This window comes from Anser brachyrhynchus (genome assembly GCF_964034855.1).
Source record: "Anser brachyrhynchus genome assembly, chromosome: 17".
Lineage (NCBI taxonomy): Eukaryota > Metazoa > Chordata > Aves > Anseriformes > Anatidae > Anser > Anser brachyrhynchus.
In genome coordinates, this window is record NC_137710.1 from 6,671,367 (window position 1) to 6,688,301 (window position 16,935).

At 43.2% G+C, this 16,935-nt stretch overlaps 2 long non-coding RNA genes across 5 annotated transcripts in view; both read right to left on the minus strand.

Annotated features, from left to right (window-relative positions):
* Nucleotides 1–926: 926 nt before the first annotated feature.
* On the minus strand, nt 927–6,193 carry LOC308179428. Its single transcript, XR_013940366.1, has 3 exons — nt 6,136–6,193; nt 5,408–5,484; nt 927–4,366 (listed from the first exon to the last, which is right to left on the minus strand). It is a non-coding gene; the product is annotated as an uncharacterized lncRNA (long non-coding RNA).
* Nucleotides 6,194–6,217: 24 nt separating this feature from the next.
* LOC308179427 overlaps nt 6,218–16,935 on the minus strand; it is a 69,879-nt gene continuing 59,161 nt past the window's right edge. The window contains exons 3-6 of one of the 4 annotated variants that reach the window (XR_013940363.1): nt 12,883–13,023; nt 9,683–9,815; nt 7,968–9,048; nt 6,218–7,546 (exon numbers count right to left, since the gene is read on the minus strand). This is a non-coding gene — a long non-coding RNA (uncharacterized lncRNA). Of the gene's footprint in view, nt 9,049–9,682; nt 9,816–12,882; nt 13,024–16,935 lie in introns of all 4 variants that reach the window. The other 3 variants (XR_013940364.1, XR_013940362.1, XR_013940365.1) reach the window with 3 other exon arrangements.

Genomic DNA, 16,935 nt, shown 5'->3' on the forward strand with positions numbered 1-16,935 from the left:
TTTATTAACTTGTTATGTCCCATGACCTTCAGCATATTTACTGTTGGATCTTTAAACTTCCTTCTTTCTTTAATTTACTCCCTCACAATCGACCTCATTTTTGTGTCAGACCAGAAATACCGGTGGCATTCAATCCTTTTTTTGGGTCTCATTTTTCATCAGAAGCTTCTCTCGTTAAATCCTGAAATCCATTTTCCACTTCCGACACTCTCTAACAGGTTATAAAACAGACAGCCAAGGAGTCCCTCCACAGAAAGAGCTGTGGGAGGCTGGCTCCCTCCTTTTCCCCACAGTGCCAGTGGTAGCAGAAGGTGATGCTCAAAGGCACCAGAGGCTGCAGCCACGGCGGCCCCGTGGGACACAAACCCAGCAGCCAGGGAGCTCGGAGCGACTGAGCCCAGCCCCTGCGAGCTGCGGGAGAAACCTGCTGCTGCTGCCTCTCGGGGTGGGCTACAGAAGCCAAATGTAATCGACTTAAATCTGTACTGTCCTCTGAAGGAGAAACTGGAACTTTTTCGATGTTACGTCCAATTCAGAGGAAAAATAGTTATCTGGCGGTTAGCCAGGCTATAAGGGCTAAGTCATGCAAAACTCTGTTGTTGTTTCTGACACTGCAGTATTTGTAATGAAACTCAGAGCAAGACTTTTGTTAGTCAGTAGCTTTTTGTGTCTTGTAATAGAGTCTATTTTGCAGCTTTGTAATGAAAGTACTGCCAGATGGCCATCAGGCAGAGTTTCTCAGTGAGCAAGCCCTTGTAAACCTTGCAGGTCCGAGTTCACTTGGATGCAACTCATTTTTTTTACATTTACAGCTCTGAACTTACTGTCTTTGGCTCCAGCGGGAACTGGAGTTGACCAAGGACCATCTCCTATTTGAACCCAAGAAAGGCAAATTTTGTCTATGAAGAGTGATTCATTTTAGGCATAAGGGACAGATGAATGCTCATAATTATCCCTCCTGTGTGCTTTATAAGCAAATCCCTTGGTAGCAGAGAGTGTAGGTTAGCATACTGGGTAGCTTTGCTGCCCAGTGTGCTGTAGTTAAACATGGGAAGAAAGGAGGGAAAAACACAGGGGAACACAGCACTGAGGGAAATGATTAATTTGAGGAAAATTCATCTCCTGATGCCTTTCTTCAGTGCCAAACAAACCACTGGAGAAGATACTTAACTCAGGGTCTTTAACACCTTGTGACATTCCACGACTAACAGGAGATGACTGAAGTATTTAAGCTCTCAGCTTTTTTGTGTCTGTATTTTGGGAAGTGGAGAAGCTGCAGAGATAGGGAACATTTCTTCCTTGCTCTCTAGTTCAGAGTTCCCTACCTGCCTCTGGGTCCTTCAAAGGGACAGATATACAGGCCCATACATACAGCCTGATGCAAGAATTGTCTTTGATATGTATTTGATACTTACCAAACTCTAAGAAAATACTGCCTGGAATGCTCCAGCATGACAAAGGCACATTTAAATGCTTAGACTCTCACTACCCTTACTTGAGACTCAGCTGTGCTCTTCTGGTACTGCCATCCCTCTTAGCTCATCTGCAAAACAGGAACAAACTATGCACCTGTGTAAAGCACTTGAGAGCATCACAGGAAAGATACTGCATGTGGATATATCATTGGCTCTATTTATATGAAGAAAAGTAAAATGACAACATATAAGCAATTTGCAACAACTCATTTTTTTTACTGCTTCGCCTGGGGAGGTCATTATGCACAGTTGCTCCAGAGAGAGAAAGCTTCAGTGCTCTGAGCAGAGCATGCCCGAAGGAAGAATCCTCCGAACACCAGGCTCGGGGAAGCCTCAGCTTACAAATCAGCTTATCTTGGCCATGCACAAGTTAGCCTTTTAAACATGGTATTTAAACAGTCTTCAACTTGTGAATTCCTGAATCTGTGAGATAAGAACAAGCCATTGTAGGGGAACCTCTGCTTCCTAGAATTGCCTAACTGGAATGAAAAGGGAAGAAGCAAAAAGAAGGGGATGTTTCCTAGGTATACCAGGTGGATCCACAGCTTCTTGTGGATGCTGTATGTCTCTGCTATCTTATTCTTCCATTTTTGAGTTGTTTTTAATTGTTCTCTTGAAATGTTACTCTTACATATCTGAATTGTATGACTGCTTAATTGAGAAAAGTGGTAAATAGCAGTCATTTCTAGAGGAACGTAGTACATAAATTTCAGAAAAAAAAATCGATTATCAGCAATTGAAGTAAATTTTGTTGAAATTTCCTAAGGTGGTAAATCAAAGTCCTCCATTCCCGAAGAAGGGCAAGGTATAGAATCATGGAATCATAGAATATCCCGAGTTGGAAGGAACCCATAAGGATCATTAAGTCCAACTCCTGGCACCGCACAGGTCTGCCCAGAAGTTTAGACCAGGTGATTAAGTGCACAGTCCAATCGCTTCTTAAATTCAGACAGGCTTGGTGCAGTGACTACTTCACTGGGGAGCCTGTTCCAATGTGCAACCACCCTCTCAGTGAAGAACCTCTTCCTGATGTCCCGCCTAAACTTCCCCTGCCTCAGCTTAACACCGTTCCCGTGGGTCCTATCACTGGTGTTTACGGAGAAATTAGCACTACCCTATGGAAATTAGTACTGTCCTGTTACCTTTTCTTGGAGTTAACGGATGATCCACCTTTAGGGATTAGATATTATGCAGGTGTTCAGGATCCCCCAGTCCTTTAGCCTTGCTGCAGAAAGCCTGCTGGCCTGTCTCTGCCAAGCGCAGCGATGGGTACCACTTACCTACAGGATACTGAACCGAGCCAGGGAGCTCATTCTATAGCTACCAAAGGACAGCCACGAGATGCTTGGAACCTCTACACCTAGGTCCATCAAGAACATCTCAGTTTGAAATATACTACTTGGCAAGTTAAAAAATAAATAAAGAGACATTCTACCCGCTCTGCTGTGCCCTTGATCGATGCCAGCACTGCTGTGTCCTTACCGTGCTCCTCACACTCAAGCTCAAACACTGCGCCATCAAAATGAAGGCATATATTTACAGCACAGCCAGGTCTTTTTGGATTTAGCTGAGATGGAAAACACTGCACTGTGCTTTTATTACTTGCATGTAAGTTGATGCAGAGATTCTGGGATTTTTAAGGCCCGAAGAAAATATAATCACCTAATCTGATCTGCTGAATCACACGAGAACACCCACAGGTAATGGCCAGTGTTATCTGATGCTGGAGGAATGCAGCAAAGACATAATCAGTGATTTTACACTGTGGTAGATCACAGTTGGCGAAGCAGAAATGGGAACTCTTGATCTCTTTCTCTGCCAGATATGGGACAGAAAAATTGCCTGCTGGCTGGTCTAGGCGAAGCTGCATTAAGCTTAGCTGTAGATGAAATTATTGTTATATTCATTGCAAGGGCTGCTATGACAACAGATGAATGCTGCAGGTAATTTAATTACATTTCTGTCAGCCCCTCTGCCTTTCAGGAGACAATGCAGAAGCCAACAGCATTTTCTTTTAATCTTGCAGGTGGCATGGAAAATGTCAAATTCTCCTCCAGAGGGCCTAACAAGAGCATTTCACTTGAGTCATGAAACATTAGTTAAGTATCTTGAAGGATCGCTTGTGTTTCCTCCCAGCGTCTCCAAGTCAGTGTGCGTTCACCCCATGCTTTCAGGAGCTGCACCACACGGGGACGCTTTCAGTGTCTCTTCTTGCTCGCGGGCTGTACAACACTCCTGTGGGCTGAACCCTGGCAGAAGCATCCCAGTTTGCACACTGAAGACATAAACGCTTTCACTGAAAACAAACAAAGCCCAGCTCAGCCCAAAGCCAACAAAATCCCATTTCCCCCGAGCTCCTCGTGGCCTCCCCAGGAGCTGAACGCTGTCACGTTCCCTGAGAGCGGAGGCACCTTCACGTCCCATTACCTCCGTGTCAGAGGACACCTGGATGCAGAAGTGGGTGGGTGCCAGCCTTCTTCTTCACAGCACAGGTGACGGTGTGGGATAAATGGGAATTTTTACTATGCTATGGCATTTTTAATTAATTATGTTAACTCTTGGAGGCATTCCTCCAGCAGCAGCAGGAGGGGAAGGACAGTTAACGCTCCGTGCCGAGCCTCGAGCCATGCTCCAGCAAAGCACTCTCCTGCCCTGCCCACCCCAAGGCATCGTGAGGAAGTTACAAATCTGTGAAAATCATTGTTGTTCTTCTAACAGAAGAGAGTGCTGAGAGAGCTGCAGTACCGGGTGCCTGTCTCCCTCCTACACTTGTCTTCCACATCTCAGGTGTGGTTTGGAAATCAACACCACTTGACCATATTAACGGGGAAAAGCGTTGGGGGAAGGAGGCAAGAAAAGGTCCTTTTTCCCTGCGATCGTGAACTGTGCAGCTGGGAGAGGAAAACAACAGCATTAGGAACAAAGTATTGACTGACAGAACAGCGAGAAGTTGATAGGAACTGGCTCCCACTTGCTGTAAGTAGGTCACGCAGTGCAGGAGCATGTTGCACATTCTTCTCTGAGGCAAGGGGACAGGCAATGAGTACCACAATGAGCAAGTATTTAAATGCTATGTGCATGTCGTTCCCCACTACCGAGGGACTATTTTCATGAGTAAAATCACTGATGTTTGCAGCTGGATGAAACCCATCTCTGCTGGGCAGCACTGACTCCAAGGGGCACGGTGGGAGCACAGCACAGCTGGAGCAGTGATCTGCACCTCACCAAGCCTGGACACAAGACCATTCAAATAATGCTATAATTTACATTAATTAAAGCAGGAACACGGCAATTATCTATTGTTTATCTGAGGAAACTGTCTGAGGAGCAACCCTTCCGTATCAGGGTATAAATTCAGTTGCCATGTAATTAAGTCATAGTTACATAAGCACAGAACAAATGTGCAACAAGATTCAGCTAATACATGAAGGTGATAAGAAGGATCCAGGCAGCTCACTGGCATTGAGGAAATTAGCCATACCAAATTAGATATCAATGAACGCATTTACTACCATGTCAGTTATTATTCTGAGAATAAATTGAAAATTAATTATTTTTACAGAGTTCTAACATAAACTCATATTAGGAATTAAAAAAAAAAAATCCTATTATTTTCTCATTCCAGGTCTGCTGTGCATTTTGTGACACCGAAGAAGATATAGCATCACTGCCCTCTCCCCAGTACCTCCTTCAACTGAAGAGGGCAAGGAAGAATAACAGCAAAGACACAGGTTCAGGTCAGCAGTGAAGACAGTTGACAAAGCACTGAAGCGAGGTCCTGCGAGACCCAGATGCTTTTTTGGTCTCCTGAACAGCTTTGTGCCTTGATTTCTCCTCTGGCATACGGAGATAATGATAATTCCATTGTGAGGGGCTTTCAAATGGCTCCAATGAAAAGCTCTACAAAATGACAAGTTATTACTCATACTCACCCATCAGGCTTGCTGGAGTCCTGTGCAGCTAGCAGGGGGACATCAGCCTAGCTGCAGAAGAAACATCTCTGAATATTCTGCTGGAAAAAAAAAAAAAAAAAAAAAAAAACAAATTCTGATCACTAGCTCAAGATTAAAATGCAGAAAATAGTTAAATGTGTGAGCACCTAGAATATTCAGTGAGCATGGGAGATGCTGATAGTTCATAAATTCAGATTCATGCTGGATACTTCTCAAAGGAATAACAAAATAGATGGTGATCTGATGAACAGACAAATAAAGGTGGAATGTAATTTATGAATTCAATAAAGGAGACACATCTGAACTAATATCTGACAGAATTCATAAGGTGAGAAGAAAAGCATGAAGAAAAAAGAGTTATTGCACCTTCTGCACATACCATCCCCAGAGTTCCAGGAAGGAATAAAAATTGGGATGGTGTAGTCCGCAGTTTGGGAGGCAAAGGAACGATGCCATTTTATGTAAGGGAGAATTAACCAAGAATAAATTAATGTGTACACAAATGTATATATATAGAAAAATACATATACCTAGAAAGAGAAGGTACACGATAAAGCTGTCAGAATAACATAAGTTTTGTACAGAGGCATTGCAAGTTATTCAGGTCTGTCCAAGTAAATTCCAATAAAAACTTGCACGTCCATCACACCATCCCTCTACTCTTAGTTGAGAAGTAAATTGTGGTTCATTAGCGCTATTTTTCATACCTTCCCATCAATACTGCCAAGTTCCCTTGGCAACATAAGTCGAAATGCACAGACCTAGCAAAGGAAAAAATATAATTAATGTATTTTAGAACCACTAAAATTGACCTAAAATAGCTTTATTTTGAAGTTTTAACATCATGGGAATTTCAGAAGCTGCAGCCAGTTCTCAGCTTCTCACTGAAAGGCTCAGCTTTGTTCTCAGTGATATTCAACTCCTGGTCCAGATCCTCCAATGAAATAAAGTGGTTTTACTTTATTGCCAGGGGATCTATGACCAGCACAAGACCTCCCCATTGCTACAGACACAAGACTGACTCTGTTTCTGACTCCAGCTATGTCTAAGTCTCCATTCTCCACTACTTACCTTGCCTGCCTGGCTCTGGCCTTGAGCTACCAGCTCTCTTCGTGGGGAAGCACCAAATTCTACCCCTTGCAGCTGTGCACAGACTGGGAGTCCTTGCAGATCAGCCGCAGGTACCTCAGGGTCTGACCAGCCTCTTGTCATTTCCCCTCCACCTCAAGAAACAGCAAAGGTGCTTGCCAGAAAGCCAAGTATCAGGCATTAGAACAAAAACAACTTGTGCACTGCTCTTCCTGGCCGTAGGAAGTCTCAGCAATCTCAGATTCATGTGCTCAATGTCTGGCTATCCTGCCACAAGAGCTGCTGATACTGGAGCCTCTCCTTCTCCCAGAGCTTTTTCCTTTCTTCAGAATTATTAAAGATCCTCACAGTAGCGGACATGGCAAAGCAGGGCTGGTAAATCGTTTTAAAAAGGCTACGTGGGCCTTTAAGTTAACAGGTCATCCCGTCATATTTCAGGGAGGCACCCAGAGGTGTTTACCTAGGTCTGCCCAGAGGCTTGGCATGTTACCTTCGTCCCAGCACGCTTAATCAAGGAAGAATTTTCTGGAACCTCTAGTAGTGACCCTTGTTGCCCAGTGTCTCTCTCCCTCCCGAGGCAAGGAGAGGACTCTCCTAAAGGCTTTACTTCGATATTGGTAAATTATTTTCCTTGTCTGTTTCAGTCCTTTACAATTACAGACAAGCATCCAAAAAAATAGATTCTCCACATGCATTCTTCCCCAAACACAGTGTACTCCATTGCCATATGAATTCTCTTAGCATCCTTCAAGGATCAGGACCCCTTTTTAGACAAATTTCTCAAAATTGCAAAAATTACCTTTTAATGTCCTACTGCTAGCTGCCTTTCCGTGAGCTGTGTGGAGGAAGGCGCAGCCTCTCCCTCTGCCATCCCTCCTATTAATTCTTACACGATTATTCAGAGTGCTTTTATTTGTCCTCAGAGCGAGGTGTCTGGCATCCTCCAGCTGCCAATTTCTTTAAGGATTTGTCTTTTTCTCTGATGAGGTGGAGACATTTTGCTGTGTGCATCCAGCCTCACTGTTTGGACTGTTTAATGAAAACATCAATAAGGCACAGACCGGAGAAGGAGAGGGAAGTACACAGTCATTAAGATCTGTTATTAGCATTTTGCACAATACCACAAGCTTCTGTATGTGTGCAATTAAAACAGCAATGAATACCACAATGAGCTGGAGAAACCTCATTGAAACCGGGAAGTGTAAACACTGCCCTCCACTTAAAGTAATTGTCAGAAGCAGTTCAGCAGCTTCACGGAAAGAAAAAGCTGAAGCTCTGGCTGCAGACACAAATGTCTGTCCTCAGCCGTGATAGAGAAACCTTCAACCATCTTAAAAAATATCATGGTCATGAGAACTACTGCTGGCCCAATCATCCATCCAGACCCAAACGCTACCAGCACACCTAGCTGTAAATACTAGGATTAAAGACAGGTAGGCATGGCACTTACTCTTGCTGATAGAGCCAGCGTGCAGGATATAGAGCTCAGATGGGCTTCACACTGGCTGCACGAAGGAGGACAGACGATACCTGATCTGCTGGCACAGTATTAGTTCGTCAAGAATTCTTGAGCACACTTGAGCGATGGGTTGAGTTTATAGAAGAGTAATGCTTCTCTCTGCATTTTTGACAGGCATTTCAAACCCTAGTGCTGGATTTACTGTAAGGTAAGACCACAGCTGGGGATAAGTGCTGGTAGAAATATGGGAATGCTCTGTATGGCCAGAGATAGAGCTTGACTCCTCAGGATCCCAGCTGTGACCACACAGGACTGGATTCCTTGCACGCGTTTTAAACCTTTACCCCCAGATACAATTCTTCACCTACCCATTTAAAACTTTTCACAGAGTTGTGTTTCCCCAAGAAAAGCACAGCTTGCACGAATTCTCCTACTATTTGCTTGTACATGGCAGTTACCAGCAACTTTGCTAATAACTCATTGCTCATGCAAATTAATTCAGCTTAGAGAAACAAGAGAAACAAGTCTTGATGATTATAAAACGCTGCAATCACAGTATTGCTTCCGGCCAGCTGAGAGTAAATTCATCAAGCATTTGATATTTAAAGCTGCTGTGGTGATGAATGCATGCCTTCATTTCTGACTGTACACCAAGACAGAGAGAAGACAGAATACAGAAAAATGACTGCATGATGGGAATCCCAACAGAAACCACCGGAGACAAAGGCAGAGAGATGAAATCTCTTTCACGTTAAGCTGAACCTATCTGATATGCAGCAACTCGTCCTCTCTTATTTAACAAGGACCTATTAAAACAAAAGAAACAGCAAATACCAGTTTTACTCATCCAGAAGCACCGCGTGGCAGTCCTGTTGACTGTATCTGATAAATCTTAGTATGCCAAGGTCAAGGGCAGCTGTACAGTAGTAGGCGTCTCTTCTGCCCCGAAGTACACATGCAGCCAACTGTTACGATTATGGATGTTCACTCCACGTGTGCAGAGCATACAGAGGGGAGGATAAACTCCTCTGAGGTTTTGATAACAACCTTGCTGTTGCTGTGTATCTTTGTTCTGTATGTGACATTACAGTAAAAACAAAAGGAAAATGAATTGAACAGTAAATACCCATGATTATACTGTTCCAATTGCATTCACCGTTTCCCATGAAGTCAAAGTTACAGGGAACGCTGTACAATGCGGAGGAAATCACTAATTCCATTGGTATGTTCCATTATCAGTGGCATTAATCACAATGAACTCTTTTAGTAACAAATGTAGTGAGAGTAGTGCAAGTTCATGAGAGGCAAGTTACACAGGGCTCACACCTCTTCCAGAGCATCTGAGTTTCTCTGCTGACAGTGGGGGTGTTTCAAGCACCTCAAGGAGATGTTCAGAACCATATATTTGTGCCTAATTCAAAGGTGGTGTATGGACTAAGTCACTAGTCTGAGCTGCCTTTTTTTTTTTTAAGAAAATGTGAAATTAACAGAATTTTCCTTACAGCCCCTTTTCTACATCATGAAGAGAGAACATAAGAAACTAGAGAAAATCCAGACAGAAACTTGTCATTCCATCCTGAAGAGAGAAGCAGGACACTGGACAGATCAGGGAGGCTTTTTCTCCTAACTGCTCTTTACAACTCCCTTTGTCCTCGCTACAGTCACAGGATATCTTACCGCATGCCCCTGAGAGCAGCAGCACTGACCTGTGGCTCTTTTGCTCTGGAAGAGTCTTTCTCAATGGATGAGACAGCAGACGTGTCCTTCTGCAAAGTGTGGCTGTAAAGCACCCCGTAACAGATCCCCTGCGCAATGCTTTATAAATAGCATCTGCACCATCTGTGGACAGAGAGAAAATATTAGCCTGGCATATCAAAAAGATCTAGTCTCAGACAGAGTAAAAAGGAAGATCTAGGGACAAGAGGAAGCAGAAAATCCTTGGACTTAAACCTCTTGGCAATGTATTTGGCAGGCCTCAATTGTCATTTATCCCAGGAAAACATCTTAGGAAAAGGAGCCAAATTCCCATCTACTGCTCTGTAAGGGAATAATAAAGCAGCTATCTATTTTTTCATTAAAATTAAATAATTGAATCTGTCCGGATTCATGTACTTTTTCCCCATGAGATATCCAGAAGAATTAAGTTTCAATTGACTTTCCAGACCTTGGTTATCATAGGAAGCTTTTCAGAAATTGGGACATTTGGCAATTTGAAATTCAAATAGGTTTCAGTCAATATGTTTACTATTGCCAGACAGGAGTCTTTGTCCCCTGGGTGTTTAATGCTTCAATAAGTAATTGGTCCTTTCATCTTTTATATGCACAGAGTGAAGAGTTTATGTCTCATACAGTGAATTGTCAATACAAAGGATCTTTGTGCAAGTCTTAAATAACCCAGCTCCATTAAATCCTGTTAGAAATCTCCCCTCCCTCCATATGCCCACAACTAGCCTTTGAAGATTTTTCCCCTCCCCTGATTTTCAATGGCATCTTTAAAAGGTAGCTCTGCTTGACTCACCAAGCCTAGATACAGACAAAAACACAGAGGTGAATGCAAGGAACAAAAATAATCCCCCAACAGACTGAAAAATCCATGAATTTTGAGGAAAACTCTTATTATGCATTTATCTATTAAGTCTGAAATTGAAAGTATTCAATGCACCTGCATCCAGACCTTCAGATCGCTAAAGACAAGAATACAACCTCAGTATAGCAAGAGTATTTCTCGTATGAAGCCATCACCCAAAGCTGTATACATGGGCAGCGTTGTCTGTAAAGCTGAGCAGAAAACAGATTTTTTTTGTTTTACATTTTTTTGCCATTTTACATTTTTTCTGCCATTTTTTTTAATCTCTTCCTCTACTCTAGGATTTTTAAAGAAATATATTTACCACAAGTTAAAATACTTTTTTTTTTTTTTTATTTTATTTTATTTTTTTTTTTTTTAGGCTAAGCTTCTGGTAAAGTTAGATCTAAAAAGGTCTGGAAAGTCTGATTTCTTGAGGACTCCAAAATGAAGTACTACACCATGGCTGTTATCAGCCAATGAAGCTCCTAAACCACCGAGATTTTTCCCAGAAGGAGTGCACAGAAACTCTTTACGCAGCCTTCAGCTGCTTGCCTCACATCCTCTTCCTCACCTTGGTGCAATCACGCTCATCACCCCCTGCTTGGCTCTGGCTACTTCTCACAAGTTAAAGATCAGCTTGGCCCAGATTTGCCTGCAGAATTTTTCCTACGAATGTTCTCCAGCCCAGCGCATTCCAGTCAAAATAAGCCAGCCCATCAAAGATCCACTGTTTACACTGCTCAAACCCACCTCGATCATTTTTTACTGGTGCGTGAGGAAATATCGGGCCTTTTCACGATGGATCTACGCTGTTACTCTAATCCCAGCATCACCAGAGGTGACAACACAGCACAGACAACCCTGAGTATTAGACGAGCATCCTTAGCTCAGCACGGCATCCCTCCAGAATTATTTAGCACTCACCCCATGACCTGCAGTGTGGGGTGTGCTGGAGCCCTGGCTAGCTGCTAGCGACTGGTTGTACAGATTAGCAGATCTCCTGTAAGCGTTCATTAGACTTGCATTGCAACCTTTTATATTTGGTAGGTGTGTTCTCTGTGTGACACACAGCAGTTTGTCAGGATCTGAAGGTGAACTGGTACGCTAGACATTTATGCTGAGGTCTATAGACAGGGGAGAAAGTGCATAATCAAGGACAAACACAAGTAAACAGAATTTACCCACTTGCAATGACTCCATATTGCACTTTCTCTTTCTATACATGTCAAAGTTGAGATTACACACTCTTTTTATTTCTCACCGTACAAATAGGGATGAAGAAAGTCTTCACAGATTCAGATCAGAACTCTTCACTGCTGTTAATTGTTCATTTTTATTGCATATGTCTTTATTGAATTTAATTAAACTTGGCTCACAAGCTTTGCATATGTAATCATGAATAACAGTTAATAGTCCATTCCTCATTATGGTACTTTTCAGTCAAAGGATGCCCTAATGCTCTACAAAACAGACTACATATGTTTCAAATCTTTTACCCAGCAATAACACAGTGTTCTCTCACGATGCCTTGTAGCAATTCTTCAGCAGTGCACAGAACCCCCCACCTCCGATTAAACTAGAGTAGACTAGACAAATACCAAGTGCAAACGAAATGGCCCTTGACTGGGGATAAGTAAAGAGGCTACATTGATTTATATCAGAATCTGGCAAACAGCTTGCAAAAACTGGATTTGTGTTCTGCGAATGAAGAAATAGCTTGGCATAACTTTTCCTTATCAGAATGGCGGCATGTCATTGCCTTTTGGCAATGTTATACCAGTTAGCAGTTATACCAGCACGGTGTCCAGGTACTCACGGCCAACAGCCCACAGCAGAGGAAGAACTGCAAGGTTTTCGTATAAAAGAGGCTTCTAATAGCGAGTGACCTGCCCAAAGCACGTCGTGTGTAAATGCAAGTTGCAAAACACAGGCAGAGGAAGAATGTTATAGCTCCTCCTGCATGCACTGAGGATGAATCCTCTGCTTAAAGAAAGAAGACAAACTAAGACGATATCGCTCTGAGAGACAGTCCTAGGTTTTGACAGCCTTGGAGGATGCTGGGCAACTCACTGCTGTCAGGACTGAACTAGGTAATTCACACAGAGAAAAAAGGGCCATGGTGAATTCAAGCCCTGGTAGAGCAGACCAGAGGTGTATCTTAAGCACGTGCCATCTGCTGTGATCTCATGCTTTGTGAAAGCCAAATGTTCCTCTTCTGCAAAAGCCAGTTGCGGGGCAGAGATAAGGCTACTCCTCTCACAAGATCTGACAGAATGGGGAGTAAGAGTAAACTCAGCTGAAGATGGGCTGCTTCGTCAAGACATGTAAAGAAATCACCTGGAAATATGCCGGTGCTGTGGCCTGAGCTGGTCACAAAGAGCCCGTTTGCCTCCATCTTATGACTGCATCCCAGTAACATCTGCTGTTACTGCATTTCAGCATCAACTTCCTGTAGCTCAGCGTGAGAAATATCTTCTCCTAGGATAAGGAAAGGAAAAAGTAATTAATAGATAAGGGCCTTCCCAGTGGAGGCTGATTTGCTTTCTGATCCACAAAGCACTGCAGATTAAAAACTGGAACTAAACAATTCATAGAAAACTGAAACTGCTGGAGAGGCGGGTGCTTTTTCCTTCACAGATTAGGGAGACTGGTACCCTCATCTGCAATCAGGGCTGCAAAATTCCCCCGTCCAGCATGCCGACTAATAGCTCCATTTGCTTCATTAAAAGAAGGGTGAAATGAAATTTCCTGCACTGATTAGAAATGTGGAGAAGGCAATCACTGTCATTTGCATTCAATCAGATGTTTGTTCCCCCTGATAGGAGAGCATGAGGATTATTTGAAAAGCACCAAACAAGTGCTATGCCATTTCACTAATTAAACCCACCCTCCCGCTCTAAAATTGATGAATAATGGCTGAACTTGACTCATAATCCCTTTGTCTTCTATTATTTACTCTTTTTAACAGTGATTTATGGCATGGTAGTGCTTTCATTATTCTTGTTAATTACCTCTGTTCTCTACTTCAGCTTGTAAAATGTAATTGCCTGAAACATAAATCTAGTCTTGCCACCTATATTCACACGTCATTAATATTATTTAGACCATTCTTATAAAATCTTTATAAAACATAATTACATACGTGCCATTAAGTGCTACATTGTGCTGAGGATGCACTAAGCCTTTTTTGAGGACTAGTTAGTCTGGAGATTAAACCTTCCTGATCGTGTTAACACGTTTGTGCTCCCCTAGGAAAAAAAAACACTAACTGGTCAATGAATGTCGTAGATCTGGCTAACACACCTCCCTGAGCCTGCAGGCCCTGCTCAGTGGCTACTAACACTTCTGCCACAGGGGAGCAGAGGCCCTTTAGCTCTCCTTCTCTCCCCACCCTCGGAAAGAATAATTTCACTGAACGGAGCCAAGATCACCAGGCAAAAGTGCAGCAAACAAAAGCAGCAGCTACTCACTCGAATGATTATCGAGTTTCTTTCTGTGTGCAGATAATCCCCAAACAAATTATATCCATCCTCGCTGTCCCTGATATTTCAAATCAAAAGAACTGCGTATCAGAGAACACTCTTCTGCTGCCTTTTTTTTTTCCATTGTAATTTTTAGTATTGCTTATGATTATACGTAAGAAGAAAATCTATTAGAAGGAGAGGAAATGCATTATCCCCAGCTGATTGTTGACATGATATTAGCTCAGCGTTTGTCAGGTTGCTGGTAATGAACAAGTTTATACGCAGCACTTCATCTCCCCGACAAAACACTTGGCTATATGAACAGTGGTAATATCCCATCTGAGCCTAGTGAGAGAGAAACATGTTTATTATTTCTCAAAAAAAGATAATCTCATTCCTCCCCTGATTCATCTACGGCATTATTGCCTAAGTGTGCATTTGGAGGTACTAGACCAGCTAATGTAAGCCCTTCAGCCAGCAAGTATTATCAAGTGTATTTCCATTACCTTCCATTCTCTACAGCCGTAGGAAGGCGAGCCCGTAACATATTGCGACTGCATTTACAGTTGTTAATTACTGTAAATTTGGTGCATGAGATAAGAGCATTTGCTCTCTGCAGGTCTTGCTCCTGATGTATCATGGCTATTACTGCTTTTAGCTGGATCACAGCGCTGAGGGCCCAGCCGGGGGGGTTTCTCCTGCCTTGCACCAGGGTGTGAGACCCGAATCAGCCCCTCCTGGCAGCACTTGCTGCCACCAGGACTTCATGGCTCAAACAAAGAGAAAAGAGCAGGGTGTAGCCTGACAGATGAAATCAAGACTCTTTTGCCATCTTTTCCTATTCTTCAGAAGACTGCAAGGAAAAAAATTTCTCCTGCCTGACCCGACATGTGGTTTATTCTGTAACGGCATTCTCCATAATGCATTTTGCCTGAGGAAAGTGTTGTAACTTGGTTATGCTGGGGGAGAGCACGGAAATGGGAAGAGAAAGCTGTCTTCAAACCAGTTTTGTAAATCCGTGCCAGATTGGGGTAGGCAACATGAAAGATGCAGGTCAGAGGGCATGTTCACCATCAAGTGCAGTTCCCCGAATTAGACAGATTCATTCTTTTCTTTTCAGGGAAAGGTTGCTTCTTAAAATCAAATCTATCCAGTATAAGCCATAGAGCAAACCCAAGTTCTGGGACCTGGCTCCCTTTTTTCTCAGTGCAGGCCTGTTGCAGTTTACATGCCTTTTGGAGATTTGTCTCAAGAAAGGTAGACAAATCCCCCTCCTATCCTAATTTAAACAGCTGGAACTAACTCCCCAGCCGCACTAGTCATTCCATAGGCTCCCCCTAGGACCAGGCATGAGGCAGTTGATGGATTTAGTTTTGCCTTCCTCTAGACCACCTTTCCTCACAGCCAGGGAAGCTGCTGCGTGCGTGGCTTCCTAACAGGAAGCTGCCATAGGGTGGGCACCAGTGGCACGGATGGAAATGCTCACCATGGTCCGGTGTGTATCTTACTGGGAAGACAGCACACGAAAAAGTGTGGTGACTTAATATGAACTACCAGCAGACAAACCCTCCCAGCCATGAGCTGCTGTGGGATTAAACAGCTGTGGCATCCTTATGAACACAAATCGGTTGAAAAAGCAAAGTCATTTTTAGCAACAAAAGGAGGGAACGAGCTGGGGACAGAGGTTTTTGCTCCTCCCACAAGCATGCCCTCAGCCATTTTTCTGCCTTGGGGAACAGCAGTGTGTTCTGCTGAAAATTCGGATTTCACGCCTCCGTGTCGCTCGCCCCTTTGTCTCCCCTCTGGCAAGTGCAGCTCTGGGCGCGGGGAGTGCTGCCCTGTGCAGAGCCGTCCTGGTGTCCCCTGCTTCCCACCACCTCGCCAGGGCCAGCTGGAAATACAGACGGCCAAAGCAAATGCTCAGCAAGGATGGCTGTGCCACGACGTGCTTCTTGCAGGCAGACGTTAGGGGAAAGTAGTTTTGTGTTGAGTGGGTCTGTAAAACTTATGAATTATCCTTTCGTAGTAGCGAGGGTGATAAATGTAGCATGGAATTTCTCTTCAGCAAAACAGCAAACCTAAAGAGCAAGGAGGAGCACGAACAAACAGTTGTATTCTGAGAGCTGCTTTTGCTGTTGGTACATCATCGTAATGACTTTCAGGCAGCTGTTATGTGTATTCCAAGGAAGGAAGAAAAAGTGAATCAAAGATCGTACATTAGAAATTCTGGAATCAACTCCGGAGACTAAAAACACAGGTGTAAGAGGAAATAAACTGAGACCTGGTATTGCTTAGGTATTCCTACAGACCAGAAGAGCTCACGAGGAGTCAGAGAAGATTCTGTGACATGTGTTCCCATTTCTCAGCAGAGCAGTGGAACAGATTACTTAAAAACCTCTTCTGTTTTTATCTTCGTGACTCTAGGAAGAAAAGTCCTAAACACAGAAATCCCTGAGCATGGCAGATACTGAGATCTGGATCACAAGGTACCAGGTTCGTCTTTATTTCTGAATGCATCACACATCACTAAGTGCTTTTTTTTTTTTCTTCTTTTTTTCTTTCTGTAAAGTTTTCTGTTGTTTTGTAGTTTTTCCTAAGTTTTACAATTTACCATTACAAACCTAACACAATTGTATCTCCTGCACAGCTGGGGGTTCCCAAAGCTAGTTTTCTAAAGAAAATGTATTTTCCATCCACTGACTCCACGAGCCTCCCTGCTGAGAAGAGTTTATGCTTAGCTACACTCAGGACATAATAAATGCAAAGGAAAAAGAGGTAAAGTGAGGATTTAAAGAGTTGTATCAAATTTTATCACTGGAAAGTCTGGTGATGAACACGATCCTATTTGGTTCTGCTTAGCGCATTTTGGAGTTCATTTTTCACAGAAACCTCTGCATCCACCTCAGGGATTTTTTTTTTTTTTTTT